The sequence below is a fragment of the Apium graveolens genome, chromosome 10 (assembly GCF_009905375.1).
Source record: "Apium graveolens cultivar Ventura chromosome 10, ASM990537v1, whole genome shotgun sequence".
NCBI classification, from domain to species: Eukaryota; Viridiplantae; Streptophyta; class Magnoliopsida; order Apiales; family Apiaceae; genus Apium; species Apium graveolens.
In genome coordinates this window covers 84,956,213-84,973,408 of record NC_133656.1, presented here as the reverse complement: position 1 = coordinate 84,973,408, position 17,196 = coordinate 84,956,213, and positions in this window count along the sequence as shown.

The following is a 17,196-nucleotide window of genomic DNA, read 5'->3' as shown; positions in this document are numbered from 1 at the left end:
TTTTCGGATACTACTTGAACTACCACCGTTCAAGGTATCATCAGTTTCAAAAGTTCATCACATAGATGAGACTACAAGAAAAGACATGAATAGATTCAATCTTTGAAATATCATTATAAATAATGAAGTTACGAGATACTTCATTAAGTCCCGATATATATATACACCTATATATATACATTTCATACACTCATTGAAAACCTCTGTTATGAAAATTATAAACAGAGTTGCAATATCCAATGAATTTGGAAAGGAGAAAACCTTGGCATAAACCCGATATCTTGCTGATCAGGCAAAGATACCAATAAGTAACCTTTTCTACTAGTAGATGGATGAATCCCCCACCGGTCATCACCCTGGCCTCATTAGGACCTTGTGCTGGACCGCCACCCGGCCTCTTACGCATTGATGGGCTGCCACCCAGCCAATTACACTTTGATAGACCGTACTCCGGCCTGTCGCTTATGCCGACTCAATTAGATGGACTTACTTCCCGAACGTTGGGTAAGTAATCAATTCATTTATCAAAACAGCAACCTTGTTGCGAATATAAAATACACCACACAGCCGGATCCCTCAGGTTTTGAGCGAGTATTTAAATCCCCTTCGAAAGGAGGATCTTAAATATAAAAATGAGTTTTGGGATCCGCCCTAACTTTTAAAAATCATTTTGAAGACTCGAAAATATTTTTAAGAATGTTTGGAGTAATGCTGATTTAATGAAATAAATCAGTCCCGATATATTAGAAAATATATGAATATTATTATTTAAATAATATTCCCATAAGGATAATGTTTATAAAAATAATTTGAAGTACAAGTTTTAAAACTCATACTTGAAATGCATAATAAATAACCAAAGATATATTTATACGAAAGTACGATCTTTATTTGAATAATCGAAAATAAGTTTGATTATCAAAACATCATTCTTTAATAAAATAAAGAATATTATTTAATAAATAAGCGGAATCATAAGTCCTCGAATGAATATTCAAAATAATATTCATTAAATAAAATAAGCGGAGTCATAAGTCCTTGAATGAATATTCAAAATAATATTCATTAAATAAAATAAGCGGAGTCATTAGTCCTCGAATAAATATTCAAAATAATATTCATTAAATAAAATAAATTTATCGAATAAAACTTATTCAATTAATATTTTTGAAAAATATAAATATATATATATAAATATATATATATAATATACTCGAGAACATCGACTCCCGGTTTAGAAAATGTTCACCTTTGGGTCCCCTATACTAAGGGTATACGCAATTACTGCTTATCTCTAGCATAGGTATTATGCAGTTTATAAGCAATTGAATCAACAATTAGATATCAAGATTACGAAACAGACATGCATATAAACCATATCAGCATGCTCCAATATATCGCAAGATTTGCTAATAACCATCATGCATCTATCACAAGATAATGCATATATATATATACATCACAACAACAGTATAACAGGTAGAAAATTTGCCTGAGTGTTCCCGGATAGACTTAAGCTTAGAGTGGGTCCGATAACCTATGAAAAACAACATAAGTCGGAATTAAACCCCGGTCGCTTAAGAAACTAGACTTTAACCAATTGAACCTTAATGTTCGCTTATGGTCACTTCTACGCTTAACGAATCACATAAGTCGTTCGAGTACCCTCAGCTCCACCATTTTTAATAAATTAACCATTACGAATTTTAAGGCGATTCTTTCGCGAGTACCCTATCAACTGCCTAATCCACTTTACATAATTGTTTCATACTCCAATTAGTCATTTAAGGGCCTTAACCAAGGTTTCAAAGTAAGGCGAGGGGTAATGGTTCGTTCGCGAAATGCCGTTACTTAAAACGGTCGTTTCTCCTAAACCGTACATCGGATTCAAGCATACCACATATCAAAATGAAGCTCGTAACATGAGATATCTAATCATGGCAATGGTCAAAGCCTAGCAGTTAGTTCACGGGTTCTGATGTTAAGAACAAAAGCAGTCTGATGTAAATCGGGCATTACGACGGCTATGTTTACGCGATTACCGAAGTTTATACAACTCCAAATCAATCACAAACCAACTTACAACCAACATTACAACCAAAATCCATCCAATCCTCACTACATCAGTCCATTATTTCATGTTTTATCCAATTCATTCAATCACAACAAAAGCTACTAACCATACTAAGGTTCATTAACTAATAACCAAGATTCAACCATCAAAATCACTACAAACTCAACCAAACTTTAAGCAAACAAGCATAATACTTCCCATATACTATATCAATCACAACCATTCCTAAATACTCAAAAGTAAAGCTAGGGTTTGAAGTTTTATACCTTCTTGAAGCTTTTAATCAATGAAAGATCCTTGGAATGCCCATGAAAGCCTTGATCTATGCTTAAGCTACCTTGACCTTACAAATAAAATCAAGAATCAAAAATTTGTTCTTGAAAGTTACTATTCACCCTAAACTAAATGATTTATTTGAGCTAGCAAACCTTGGATTCAAGCACTCAAACTACTTGCTCTTCTTAGTTATGAAATATAGAATCCAAGGAAACAAACCTCTTGAATTATGATTGAGTGGAGCTTGGGTTTGGAAATTTTTCTTATTGTTTTTTTTCAAAAACCGTGAGCAAGGAGATGGGGGGGGGGAAGAAACGAATGTGTTTGCTTGGTTGCTTCCTTTTTGTTTGTTAATTAACCTTTTACCATGGTAAAAATTGTGTGGCTCACAATCAATCAACCAACCCTTCCCATTTGGTCATGCTTATGTCATCTACTTATGTCATCTTGTTACACTTGTCTTCCTCTTGTTGGTGTGATGACATCATCATCCACTAACCTCTTTGATTAACTCCTAATTACTTGGCTAATGACCGTTGATCTGTTATACGGTTCGCTTAACTTTCGTTCTCATTTATCGTTTGAGGTATCATACTCGGGATCTTATTACTTGGGTTCCCTTAACCTTTCTCAATACATTATATTCCTTTTATGATCCTCTCTTATAATTCTTGAATTCAAATCCTTTTTATCCTATTACCTTATACTCAATTATTTCGGTATCTGGTGGATTTTCGGGAAAAATCAAAGTGTTCGAATTTGGATTCTGACGATCTTTACATACACTTATATACCATATAGAGTACTAATAAGATCTCAGAATTACAATAAAAGAACCTCTACAAAGTGTGGCATGAAAAGTTTTCTTATTCAGCATAATCAGCAAAATCACTATTCATAAGGGTTACAAAAAGTTCAAAATTTTTGGGGTTATTACAGTCTCCCCTCCTTAAAAGGATTCCGTCCCGGAATCAGATAGAAAACAATTGGGGGTACTTTCCTAGCATTGCGCTCTCTAGTTCCCAAGTTGATTCCTCCACATTATGATTCTGCCATAGCACTCTGACTAGCTTGATCACTTTGTTCCGAAGCACCTGTTCCTTCTTATCTATAATCTTTACTGGTTTCTCCACGTAAGTCAGATCTGGTTGCATATCCACCTGCTAGTATTCCACTATGTGTCTGGCATCCCGATGATATTTCATTAGCATTGACACATGGAACACATTATGAACTTGTTGTAGGTTCAGGGGGTTGGGCTAGCTTATATGCTAACTTCCCAATACGTCTTAATATCTCCAAGGGTCCAACACTTCGTGGGCTTAGCTTTCCTTTCTTTCCGAACCACATCCATCTTTTCTAAGGGAATACCTATAACAGCACTAGGTCCCCTACTTCCTATTCCTTGTCCTTTCGTGTCAAATCAACATACTTCTTATGTCCATCTTGGGCTACTACCACCCGTCCTCTGATTAGATCTATTATATCCTTGGTTCTTTGGACCGCTGCTGGTACGAGCATCTTGCGCTCTACAACTTCATCCTAACATAAGGGAGATCGACATTGTCTTCCCTCAAGGATCTCATAAGGCGACATCTCGATACCTGACATACGATCTATTGTCGTGAGAAAACTCAATCCGCGTTAAGTGATCATTCCAAATTCTTTCAAGTCTATTACATAGACTCTCATAATAACTTCTAATACTATAGCTTTTGCTTCTCAATACTCCTTCTTTTCTTGTTATTAGTCATTACTATCTTCCGTACATAATACTATATTGGTTACACTTTTGCTCGTTAGTATTCTATAACCTTTTAATAACCGCGTCAACCTTAGTATCATGAACGCGTTAGATTCGGAATACCACCGCGCTGATACTACTCCTTTCTAGCTGCTTCTATCTTCAAAAGCTTGGTCCTTCATATAGAAGTAAAAGAATTTATTGAGAGATCACTATGATCATGAACACTTGTTATATCGCATAGTTAGTACAGAAGGTGGCCATCCTTTAGTACTTGACAAGGAATTAAACAACATGTGGTATCCTACTAGGCTTTTATCACACAGATAGATAGTCATTCAGCAATACCTCCCCTTCTGTAAGGGTTGTTCATCTCAGCTTATACAAAATGAAAAGGAGAGAAAATAATGAATTGAAGAGAATTGTATATATATAAAATATACTGCCACAAAATATCTGGCTTGGAATCTACCTCTGAACTATAGAGGTTTGTCATAGGAGAACAAAACATATACGTATATATATCAACATCAGGTATTATAGCATCGTATTTCACATGCCTAAATATTTTTGATATTCTGCCCATCATTCTATGGACCCATGCTCTTGCTCGAGCTTATACACAATCACCTTTGAAACTCCCTCGACATCGAAAATCAAATCTGGGATCTCATTCTAGACATCATCGTTACTAGAATTCTATGCTTGCACCGTAACCTTCCTCGTATAGTAATACGAAACTCTTATGATAAGAAGGAATAAGTATTCAATAGGTAAATAATCGACTTAATTAGTCTATTAATGATAACTTATACATCACCACAACCCGATTAGTGGTACCCAATCTCAACATCCATTACACTACAACTCTCACGCTTGTAATCGGCTCATTATTCAAAGAATCGTTGCTGCATTACTATGGTCCACCACTGACCTACTGTCATCATTCGTTTTCCTTGGAATCTTAATAGCTAACCATAAGGAGTCCATAACTGTCATATCAAATTCTTCTAAGGAGTTAACATAATCACCATTCATGATTCATGAAGAACACTCCAGATCCTGACGTACTTTCATGACATGAAGCAGATAAAATTGCAGAAGAGTTTCAATCAAAGCAATGATAGCAGGTTAATACCATTATTTACCATATGTCTTTATTGGGAGACATGCATCTCAAAGGTTCATTTAGTCATTTCGTAACATGGTCCTGGCTTATCTCAAGATAGTACCTTCTAAGATAGATAGCCCGCTCATGGCGATTACACGAATTAAACCTTTACCAAACTACTATTACGGTTGGGTATTGCACAGTCACCAGAAGGAATGTCAATTTTCCAAACCATAATACAACCTTCACGGCTTCAACCATCATCACTGGATTCCTCTGGCACGAGCGCCTATAATTATCCTCTTACATTTAAAGTGTCGGCCACCTCTTTGGCCTTTCCTGATAGTAAAATTTCCTTACAATCAATGTCATTTTAACCACCTCCAACTAAATTTTCTACCTCATTTCAATCACTGCTTATGTGAAAATGCTTTTCTTAAATCCTGGTGAGAAAAAAAAATCACAATTTTTCCATAAGTCATTGCCTTAGTCTTTAGATGTGAACATTGTCACGACTGACTCTCGATCATACTTAGGACGTCTCTTATCTTGGGTCCTTCTCGTTTTCACCAATCTCGACCTTCATTGGGTCGATCTATACTTTCTTATGGTTCAACACGTGCCCACCTGGCATTATTATAATTATGTCATATTTTCTTTATCAAAATTTCTATTCTTAAGAACTTTGAATATTACCTTTTTCCTTGTAAAGCCTCTAAGGTTATCCTTAAATTCTTCATCCAGTACTCCCTAGGTTCAGGGCATATCAAGATACCATTTACTAATACTATAACCATTGTTTAAGTACTTCTGAAAAATTTCTCTACTGATCTTTAAAGGTTGTTGTTACCTTAGTCCTTCGTTCTATACTACCCAACTCATAATGTCCCTATTAAGGGTGAAATGCCATCCTTTATGCATCCCCCATGGTTCATCTCAAGCTATTGAGGTTATGTCCTTAATTCCACCTTTAAAAAGGTACTTGCATCCTTACATGGATAAATCAAGTCATATATCCCTGATAAGGGTATCTTATTCAATCATTCCCATCTCGATAGTATATGCCTAATTTCACAATAACATCTGTATTCAAAATGAGGTCAATCAATATGGCCTCTAAAAGATAACTACGGTTATCTACTTTTCTTGCCTGATTCAGTAATGATAACACGGATGTTCTAGAAGATATTGGTAGTGTTCAACATGAATCTTTTAGTTCTAACTACTCATTTAATTCTTTTATTTATCTCAACAGTCATCTCAACAGTCATCTCAACGTTGGGATATCTTTTATGTCTGGCGTCCCCCTTTTTGGGTATCAATTCACATGCGTTACTTACACTTCACATTCTTCAAGGTCACTTCCTTCATCCAATTTTTCTAATTTCTTACTTTCTTGTCTCCTCAGTCCATCCGTGTTTCCTTATTAATCAATCGATCTATCTCAAATTTTCATCGAATACTGTCAACTTCAAGGGAATTAACTATACGTATTGCTTATGCCTTCAAACCTTGAATTTATCTCATGATCAGTCACCATCGCGCTGATGATGACACACTTCTCTATATTTATTGCAAGGGTTTCTTAGGGTTTCCCATACCTAACTCCCTTATCACTTCTCAACTCTATTTCCTTTATATCCCTTTATAATCCTGCCCTTTTCAGTCTTTTATTTTCGTTTCCATTACAACCATTACATGAACTAACACAACATAAGCATTGATTTCAAACATCCCGTCATTTTAGATTCGTGTCCTCAGAACGAATCTTAACAACTTTTACAACTTAGATTCATAATTCATCATACTCGTCCTGCTTTTGTTCTGGTTCTAAAGCTTTTACACTACCTCCATAACCTTGGGAAGTACTTTCCCGAAAACAATTGTCTGAACTTTAATCAGTTTATCATAACCTCTGGCCCCGTGCCTTTCTTGGCCTTTCACCAATGGGTGGCCTCTCTCTTAGGGGGTAAGTGACAAAAACAGTCTTTTGTGCTTCGTCAATCATTTAGAATCTCAAATGATTCCTATATTTCCTTTAGCCAGGCTCTTGCCTCGACCGGGTCAACCTGTTCCTTGGAACTCTGAGGGCTTAGCGACTTAAAGGTCATGAATGAATTTCCTACCGTACTGTTTCCTCAAGGTGGTGGTTGGGAATAAAAGTATAAGTTCTGTTTAGACAGGTCCATGAATTTCCATATAGGAGTACCGTCTCGGGTCTCCTTTCCTTACTCAACTTCTGTTTTCTCAGTATGAAATGTTTCATCCTTCTCCCATAATCAGGGTTATCTTATACGTTAAAATCCTTGTTTTCCATTTCATTAACGTTATGGGTTCTTTCTTTCTTGATGGCGACCTCCCTGACTATCACATTCAGGGTTTTCCCTAAATCTTATTCCTCGAACTATGGCTTTCATCTAAGATCTCGTCCTTAAGCTCTTGAACATTTGGAACCCAAATTCTGTAGGAATACCTTATTATTCCCTTACCATCTTTCTCGGTATTAATCTCTTCTCTATTTGTTGGCTCTCTGCCTTCATTCATCGCTTTTTCTTGGCACAATATGATCTTTTTCCAATAACTCGGGCTGCATTACAATCTCAAACAGCTTTTCGGTATCGACTCCGGTTGCGTTCACTCCTATTTCCATTTCCTCAAAATCTCTTATCAACTCTCTCAAAGACATTATCATCTTGAGTCTCTCCTTTACACTAAGGGCATTAGCCACCATTTTGGCTTTCCCTGGATGATAAAGAATCTCATAATCGTAATCCTTGATTAGCTCTAACCACCTCCTCTGGCGCATGTTGAGCTCTTTCTGCATGAAAATGTACTAGAGCACTTATGGCTTAGGTAAATCTCGCACTTCTCTCCATAAAAGTAGTGCCTCCAATCTTTAGGGCAAAACTATTGCCACGAGCCGAAGCTCATGGGTGGGGATATCGAATTTTATATTCCCTTAATTGTCTTGATGCGTACGCGAGTACCTTGTTGTGCTGTATAAGAGCACCCTAATTCCTTATGCGAAGCGTCAATACAAATCACAAAATCTCCTTTTTCCATCCGGCAATGCCAACATAGGGGTCGTCATCAATCTTTGCTTCAGTTCTTGAAAGCTGTTCTCGCAATTCTCTGTCCATTCAAACTTCTCAGTCTTACGAGTAAGCCGCGTTAAAGGGGCTACTATCTTTACAAACTTGAACGCACCTCCGGTATTGACTGTCCAATCCTACCTCTAGTAGTTTCCCTAACCATGGTCATCAATTCCTCAGTGGTCCTTTATTCATTCTTGTCAGGATCCTCCACGGGATCCTCCTCAGCAACAATCCCTTCTAGGACAACATCCTCAACCGCTACATCCTCAATATGAACATCATCCGGTCCTGCATTAGGATGCTCTATCGGATCCATAATCTGATCTCCAATAAGTAATAAAACATCATCGCGCTGTTGCTCCTCAACCTCAGGATTCGGAGTCCCGCTACCATATACGATAATGAACTACGCTTCTATCACGATATTTATAAGGGTTCCCATAAGGGTTTTAACTGTCAGTACTACGTTAGGTAGTCCGACTATGAACTTGGCAAGAGTCCTTATTATCTTAGTGAACTTATTCTTTTAACGTCACATCATCTCTGAGGTTTATAACGCTTAGCTCTGATACCATTTTTGTAACACCCCCAAATCCGGGGTCGGGGATCCGGGTTGTCACGAGTTCCATTTCCCTTAATAATACTTAATCTTAATAATCAACCAACTACTACATACTGTGACCCCACAATTTACACACACACCACAAGTTATAGTCTCAAAGATGACTACCCAAAAATAACACAAGTCATTTTATTCCACAATTATAAACCATTACACCTTAAAAGGGTTTCTGAATAAATTTACATATTCGTTGCCATTATTACAATTCATAAGTATACATAAGTCTGGTACATCAAAAGTTGAAATCCTAGCCTATTGGCAGTTCCTACCTCAGCTACAACGGCATCAACGCCTACAGGAAACTACAAAATTTTTCCTATCCGCTCACGAATTGGAAGCTTGGTCCTATTCATCTTGTCTATCTGTTGTTGTGTGATGAAAGAAGAAAGCAAGGGTGAGCAACAAGCCCACCAAAATAATATGTATAATAATTAACAATATATGAGCATTCTTATAGTACTCATGAAAGTCTTGGTCAAGTAAAAATGAACCAAGTTTGATATCTTAACGCGACCAAGTCTCAAAACATTCAGTATATATGTATATATACTTTTCAAAATCTTGGAAGTCCTCTTCCATGCATAATATACACAGAGTTCCAGTTTATAATTGTATAAAAATATCGTTGCAAGGTGATTTCATATATCTAACCTTGTCTCAACGTTTTTGTGAAAATCTTTGTCATGCATAAGATAATCATTAACCAGATATAATTTGAAAAGATGAAGTTACAAGATACTCCAATATACTTATATATCTTTTCCGGATACTACTTGAACTACCACCGTTCAAGGTATCATCAGTTTCAAAAGTTCATCACATAGATGAGACTACAAGAAAAGACTTGAATATATTCAATCTTTGAAATATCATTATAAATGATGAAGTTACGAGATACTTCATTAAGTCCCGATATATATATACACCTATATATATACATTTCATACACTCCTTGAAAACCTCTGTTATGAAAATTATAAACAGAGTTGCAATATCCAATGAATTTGGAAAGGAGAAAACCTTGGCATAAACCCGATATCTTGCTGATCAGGCAAAGATACCAATAAGTAACCTTTTCTACTAGTAGATGGATGAATCCCCCACCAGTCATCACCCTGGCCTCATTAGGACCTTGTGCTGGACCGCCTCCCGGCTTCTTACGCGTTGATGGGCTGCCACCCAGCCACTTACACTTTGATAGACCGTACCCCGGCCTGTCGCTTATGCCGACTCAATTAGATGGACTTACTTCCCGAACGTTGGGTAAATAATCAATTCGTTTATCAAAACAGCAACCTTGTTGCGAATATAAAATACACCACAGAGCCGGATCCCTCAGGTTTTGAGCGAGTATTTAAATCCCCTTCGAAAGGAGGATCTTAAATATAAAAATGAGTTTTGGGATCCGCCCTAACTTTTAAAAATCATTTTGAAGACTCGAAAACATTTTTAAGAATGTTTGGAGTAATGCTGATTTAATGAAATAAATCAGTCCCGATATAGTAGAAAATATCTGAATATTATTATTTAAATAATATTTCCATAAGGATAATCTTTATAAAAATAATTTGAAGTACAAGTTTTAAAACTCATACTTGAAATGGATAATAAATAACCAAAGATATACTTATACGAAAGTACGATCTTTATTTGAATAATCGAAAATACGTTTGATTATCAAAACATCATTCTTTAATAAAATAAAGAATATTATTTAATAAATAAGCGGAGTCATAAGTTCTCGAATGAATATTCAAAATAATATTCATTAAATAAAATAAGCGGAGTCATAAGTCCTCGAATGAATATTCAAAATAATATTCATTAAATAAAATAAGCGGAGTTGATAGGGAATTTCTAAAAAACAACCCTGAAGCCGTGTATAAGGCAAATCGTTGTAAATGTGTAGGTCGCTCCGCACTTTACGCCAAAACGATACCCTATAAGGGAATGAATGAACTTAACTTCTGCAAAATCTTTTACGATTTATCAGGAGTTGGGGGGCAAATGATAGGGAATAAAATAAACCCTGATTGCGTAATTAATATCGCATTAATTGTATTGACATTGGGCTGACAATGAAGCCCAATTAGAAAGGGCCCAAAATCCTGATTATTAATTAATTTCGTAATTAATTAATAAGGGAAAAATCAGCTATTAAGAAGAGTCCCAATAAGGACATAAATCCTAGTAGATTAGCCTCCAAGGGACCTAAAAGGATAAGGAATCAGTTTCCTACTATTTAGGATTCCTTAGTCCATTCTAATTCTGAGACTTGCCCACCAAGTCTCCTAACCCAAGTCCAATTCAAGGACTCCCAACACCTATATAAGGGGTCTCACCCCCACCAATCAGAACTACATTTTGGCTTAATCCTCGATTAAGGACATACAGGCCACTACGTCCTTGGTGTGCCCTCGCCGCCATAGCCCCGAGGGCATCATCAAGAACTACGTTTTTTGGCTTGATTCTCTAATTCACAGAGATACGTAGGCATCTCGTAAAGGCAGAGTTAAGCTACGAAACACGAGAGCAGCCATTAAAGGCCTTGAGCTCCCGAACCTTAGCAATAAATACAGCAAATAATAACCTTAGTTTTTTTTATCCATAACATTTGGCGCCGTCTGTGGGAAGACACAACAATAACCATGGTGAATACACGGTGAACAGTTAGAGTCCTTCGAGGAGGAATACCAACGAGGACAACCCGGGTGATTTCTTCAACTGTGGAGGTACCTCCTCATTCAACTTATGCAACCACGCAAGGAGAAGCCCAGATAGGGGCAACTAAACCTCAACAGTAAGGAACGATCCCTTCAATTACTCAAGGTTGGAGGAAGCGGACATGCTGGGCGAAGTGAAGCACGAGGGCGATCGCCCCCATACATACGAGGTTTGGCTCCTATCCCTGAGGATCAGGAATTTTCTGGTCCTTACACTGAAAGAGACTCCGAATCTTCGGATGATGAAGTAGCCCCAAGAAGGAGACGTGCAGGCAAAGAGCCGATGGTTTATGGTAGTCAACGCCCTCAAAGCACCGAAGGGACGAATCCTCAAGAAGTGCAGGAAAGAATCAGGGCACACGAGGCTGAGATTTAAAGGCTGAGGCACGACCTGGAGGCGCACCAGACCCCCAGCACCTCCTGGGGGAGAAATCCTCCTCCCATTATAGACCTGGATGGTCCAGTGCAGAGAAGGGCTGTTGTCCCAAGGGCTGATCCAAGCAATCTTCTTCCCCTTGGAGTCCTGATGATCCTACTCTACCCTTCATTGAAGATATAATGAATGCCCATATCTCAAGGAAGTTCAAGATGCAAACTATAAAAGCTTATGACGGCACGGGAGATCCGACTAATCATGTCAAAACCTTCTCTAATGCACTGTTGTTGCAGCCCATAAATGATGCTATTAAGTGTCGGGCCTTTCCTCAAACCCTGTCAGGTATGGCTCAAAGGTGGTATAGTCGCTTGCCCACAAACTCTATTGGGTCGTTCAGAGAATTAAGTCAGGCTTTTATTAAGCAATTCATCAGTGGGAGAGTTCATGAGAAAAGCTCAGCATCTCTTATGAGCATTGTGTAGGGAACAAAGGAATCCTTAAGAGATTATCTGAATCGTTTCACAAAGGAAGCTTTAAAAGTCCCAGACCTTGATTATAAGGTAGCTATGATAGCACTGCAACAAGGAACTAGGGATGAGTTTTTCAAGATGTCCTCGGCCAAACGCCCCCCTGAAAGCATGTTGCAGCTCTAGGATAGGGCAGGGAAGTACATAAAGGTGGAAGAAAGCATGAGAAAGACCGTAGTGAGTAATGAGCCTACTGGAGGCAAGAAGCGGAAAACTGATCTGGAGTATATCACTAAGGACAAGTATCCTATAACCGAGCAAAACCCTGATTCAACCCCCAAGAAGGGAGGACCTGGGCAAAAGTTCACTGAATACGCTAAGCTGAATGCTCCTAGAAGCCAGATCTTGATGGAGATAAGAGCATGTATTGCAGATTCATAAGGATGCTGGTCATAACACCAATAATAGGAAACAGCACGGTGAAGAGGGTCCTCGTAGATAATGGTGCTTCAGTGGATATCTTGCTCCATGACCCCTTTTAAGGATGGGTTATAATGATTCATAATTAACCCTGACCGATATGCCGATATATGGATTTGCTGGAGTAGAGTGCCCCGTGGAAGGGATAATTAAGTTGCCAACAACCATAGGTCAGGAACCAAGGCAAGCAACACAAATGTTGGACTTTATGGTAGTGAAGGCTAGTTCGACTTACAACGCTATCATGGGAAGAACAGAGATACATGCCTTCAAGGCAGTCCCTTCTTCCTACCATTTAGTTATGAAGTTTCCCACCCGGGATGGGATTGGAGTAGAGAGAGGAGATCAAAAAATGGCTAGAAGTTGCTATATGGCCTCACTAAGGGCATATGGAGTTGGGGGGGGGGGGCAGGTTTTGCCTATTGAAGATCTGGATATTCGAGAGAATGATGAGAAAAGAGGGAAGCCAGCAGAAGACTTGGTTTCGATTCCTTTAGCTCCTAAGGATCCTGAGAAGGTGACTTTCGTTGGAGCCACACTAGAGGAGCCCCTTAGAGGGAAGTTGATGAAATTTTTGCAAGAAAATAGTGATGTGTTTGCTTGGACAACAGCTGATATGCCAGGCATAGACGCAAAACTGATTACTCACAAGCTGAATGTGGATCCAAATCGGAAGACAGTGTAGCAAAAGAAATTTTTTTTGCTCCAGAGAGGCAAGAAGCTATAAAACAAAAAGTAGAGAAGCTCTTAGAGGCTGGTTTTATCGAGGAGATACAATTTACCGAATGGTTAGCAAACCTTGTAATGGTGAAGAAGGCCAATGGAAAATGGAGGAGGTGTGTGGACTTCACTGATCTGAATGATGCATGCCCTAAGGACTGTTTCCCGTTGCCAAGGATAAATACTTTGATAGATGCCACTGCTGGGCATGAGATTCTGAGCTTCATGGATGGATTTAGTGGATACAATCAGATCAAGATGCACAAGGATGACATCCCAAAGGTCTCAAGAATGCAGGAACCACCTATCAAAGGTTGGTAAATAAAATTTTTAAGGATCTTATTGGCAAGACCATGGAAGTTTATGTTGATGACATGTTAGTCAAGAGTCTAGTGAAGACTGACTATATAACCCATTTAAGGGAAGCTTTTGAGGTCTTGAGATATCATAAGATGATGTTAAATCCTACGAAGTGTGCTTTCAGAGTAGGGTCTGGAAAGTTTTTGGGATTGATGGTCTCCAAGAGAGGAATCGAGGCCAATCCCGATAAAATAAAGGCAATCCTGGACATGGAGCCACCAAAAACTATCAAAGATATTCAAAAGCTCACTGGAAGGGTTGCTGCATTGGGACGATTCATCTCCAAGTCTGGAGACAAGTGTTTGTCGTTCTTCAAGTCCTTAAAGAAGGTTAAGGATTTTGTATGGAGTGAGGAAAGCCAGAAGACATTCAAGGAATTAAAGAAATATATGGCCCAGGCCCCGTTATTGGCCAAGTCAGCTTTGAATGAAGTCTTGTACTTGTACTTGGCCATTTCAGAGAGTGCCTTGAGCGCTGTATTGGTTAAGGAGGAACTGAAAATCCAGAAACCCGTATACTATTTCAGCAAAATTCTGCATGGAGCAGAGTTGAATTATTCAACTATTGAGAAGTTTGCTTTAGCCTTGGTAATGGCTTCAAGAAAGTTGCGTCCTTACTTCCAGGTTCATATGATTGAGGTACTAACAAACCAACCCCTGAGAAGTATCATTCACATACCTCAAGACAAGGAGGTTGATCAAGTGGGCAATAGAGCTGGGAGAATTCGACATCAAGTATAAGCCCCGAACGACAATAAAAGCCCAGACATTGGCTAACTTCATGGTGGAATGTACCATACCCAACCAAGAAGTCGGGGGGCAGGAAGATAATATACCTCAAGACAAGGAGATTGATAAGGAGAAGGAATAGTGGGTCCTCTATTTTGATGGAGCATCAAAAACAAATTCAAGTGGAGCAGGTTTGGTTTTACAAAGCCCTGATGGGTTCTTAATTGAGTGTGCAATGAAGTTAAATTTCCTGGCCACAAATAACGAGGCAAAATATGAAGCTCTGATAGCTGGCCTCGGCCTAGCAGGGACAATGATAGTCAAGAACTTGAAGGTCTGTGGAGACTCGAAGTTGTTCATATCCCAAGTGAAGGGAGAGTTTGAGGCAAGGGATGATACGATGGCTAAGTATGTCCGCCTAGTAAGGGCTCTGATGACTCAATTCGATGAATGCCATGTTGAGCACATTCCAAGGGAGGAAAATGATAAGGCAGATGCATTATCAAAGTTTGCTTCATCTGAGATAGAGGAAAGTTCAAGAAGTGTATACTTCCGCGTTCTGAAGACACGGAGCATTGATGTTAAGCTTGTAGCTCCTATAGGTCTGGGGACGTCACGGATAGATCCCATTAAGACCCATATTCAAACCGATTGATTGCCAAATAATGCTACTGAAGCACGGAAGTTGGCTGTTCGAGCACTAAGATACTCCTTGATAGATGGGATTTTGTATAAAAGATCTTATGTAGTTCCTTACTTAAGATGTCTCAGGCCCGATGAGGCATGCTTGGCTCTTGAAGAAGTGCATGAAGGTATATGCGGGCAACACTTGGGGGGTAGAGCACTAGCTCACAAGATAACCCGTTTAGGCTTCTATTGGCCAGAAATAATGGCTGATGCCAAAGAGTATGTGAAGAAGTGTGACTACTGTAAGAAGCATGCACCTGTTGTTAGACAACCCCCCGAGATGCTGACCTCCATCAACTCACCCATTCCCTTTGCTATGTGGGGAATGGATATACTTGGGCCTTTCCCCATGGCCATGGCACAAAGGAAGTTCCTAATTGTAGCCATTGATCATTTTACTAAGTGGATTGAAGCCAAGCCTTTAGCCAAAATCACAACCGAACAGGTTGCGCAATTCTTGTGGAAAAATATCATGTGCTGATATGGAATCCCGTGCATTCTTGTCACGAATAATGGGAAATAATTTGATAATACAGAGCATCAACGAAGAGCCTCCCTCTATTTTAATAAAAGGGTTAAAGAAAGGTTCTTTTACCAAAGAGGCTTGATCTTAAGAAAGACCGAGGCTTCGGGAGTTGAAGAGAAAGAAATGCTAATCCCTAACTGGGAAAGACCATATAAGGTCAAGAAAACATGAGGACGAGGATCCTACAAGTCGGAAACCCTGAGCAGTGACAAAGTGCCTTATACCTGGCGCGTTTCGAAGCTGAAGGTTTAATATGTTCAGGACATGAAAGACATGTTCCTGGTACTTAGTAGTAAATGGAGGAATAAGGTCGACCAGTGTACGAGCATCCAATGAATAAAATTCCCGAAGGACCAAAGTACCGAAAATAAAAGACGAATATGAAATCAAACTACAAATACAGGAGATCCCGAAGGATCAGAAATTAAGTCATGATGAACAATTAGGTTACATACTGAAGATGTTCAAGTCCATGAAGGACCGCAAATAGATAAAAGCCACACACGGCAAACAAAGCCCTGCACGGCCTAAACACTGAAGGACAATCTATAGTCCAAAATCAGATGATTGGCCAATAATGGTAACCTCAGAAACAACCCAAAGGCTAGGAAACCCCGCAAATTTACCATATCCGGGTAAGAGCTATAAACAGAGCTAATGGACATATTATTGCATCATCATGGGTGTCCATCATCTTGAATAAGTCTTCCGACCGTCGATAAACACTAAAAGAGCTCTAGAATCCCAGTCCTGACACTTTCTCTCAAGTTTCTTCATCAATGCCTCCAAGGCCATGTGCTCACTCCTTCATTTTGCACTCCTAGTGAAAGAAGCTGCGAAGTAGGCGTTGGCCTAATAAGAAAAAGATATTAGAAATCTAACTTCACGAAATGTATATGGTCAATTGGAGTCCACATAACAAACTCCAGCCTACCAAAGAAGGCTGATCAGCCTCAAGAGAAAGCCTTTGACCAACTGGAGATCCCTTAGAAAGGGCTCTGCCAGACCGGCCTCCAAGGGATGCCCTAAGCCAGCCAGGCTCCTCCTTTAATTTGTGAAGTAATGAAAGTTCTAAAAAGAATAGATGTACCAAATACAAGGCATGAGCCCCGCACATCCCCGTCTCAGGAAGCTGTTCGCCTAATTGGAACAAACTTAACCAATGAAAAGATAAGAGGGGTTAGGCCAACTTTAACAAGGTTCCTTT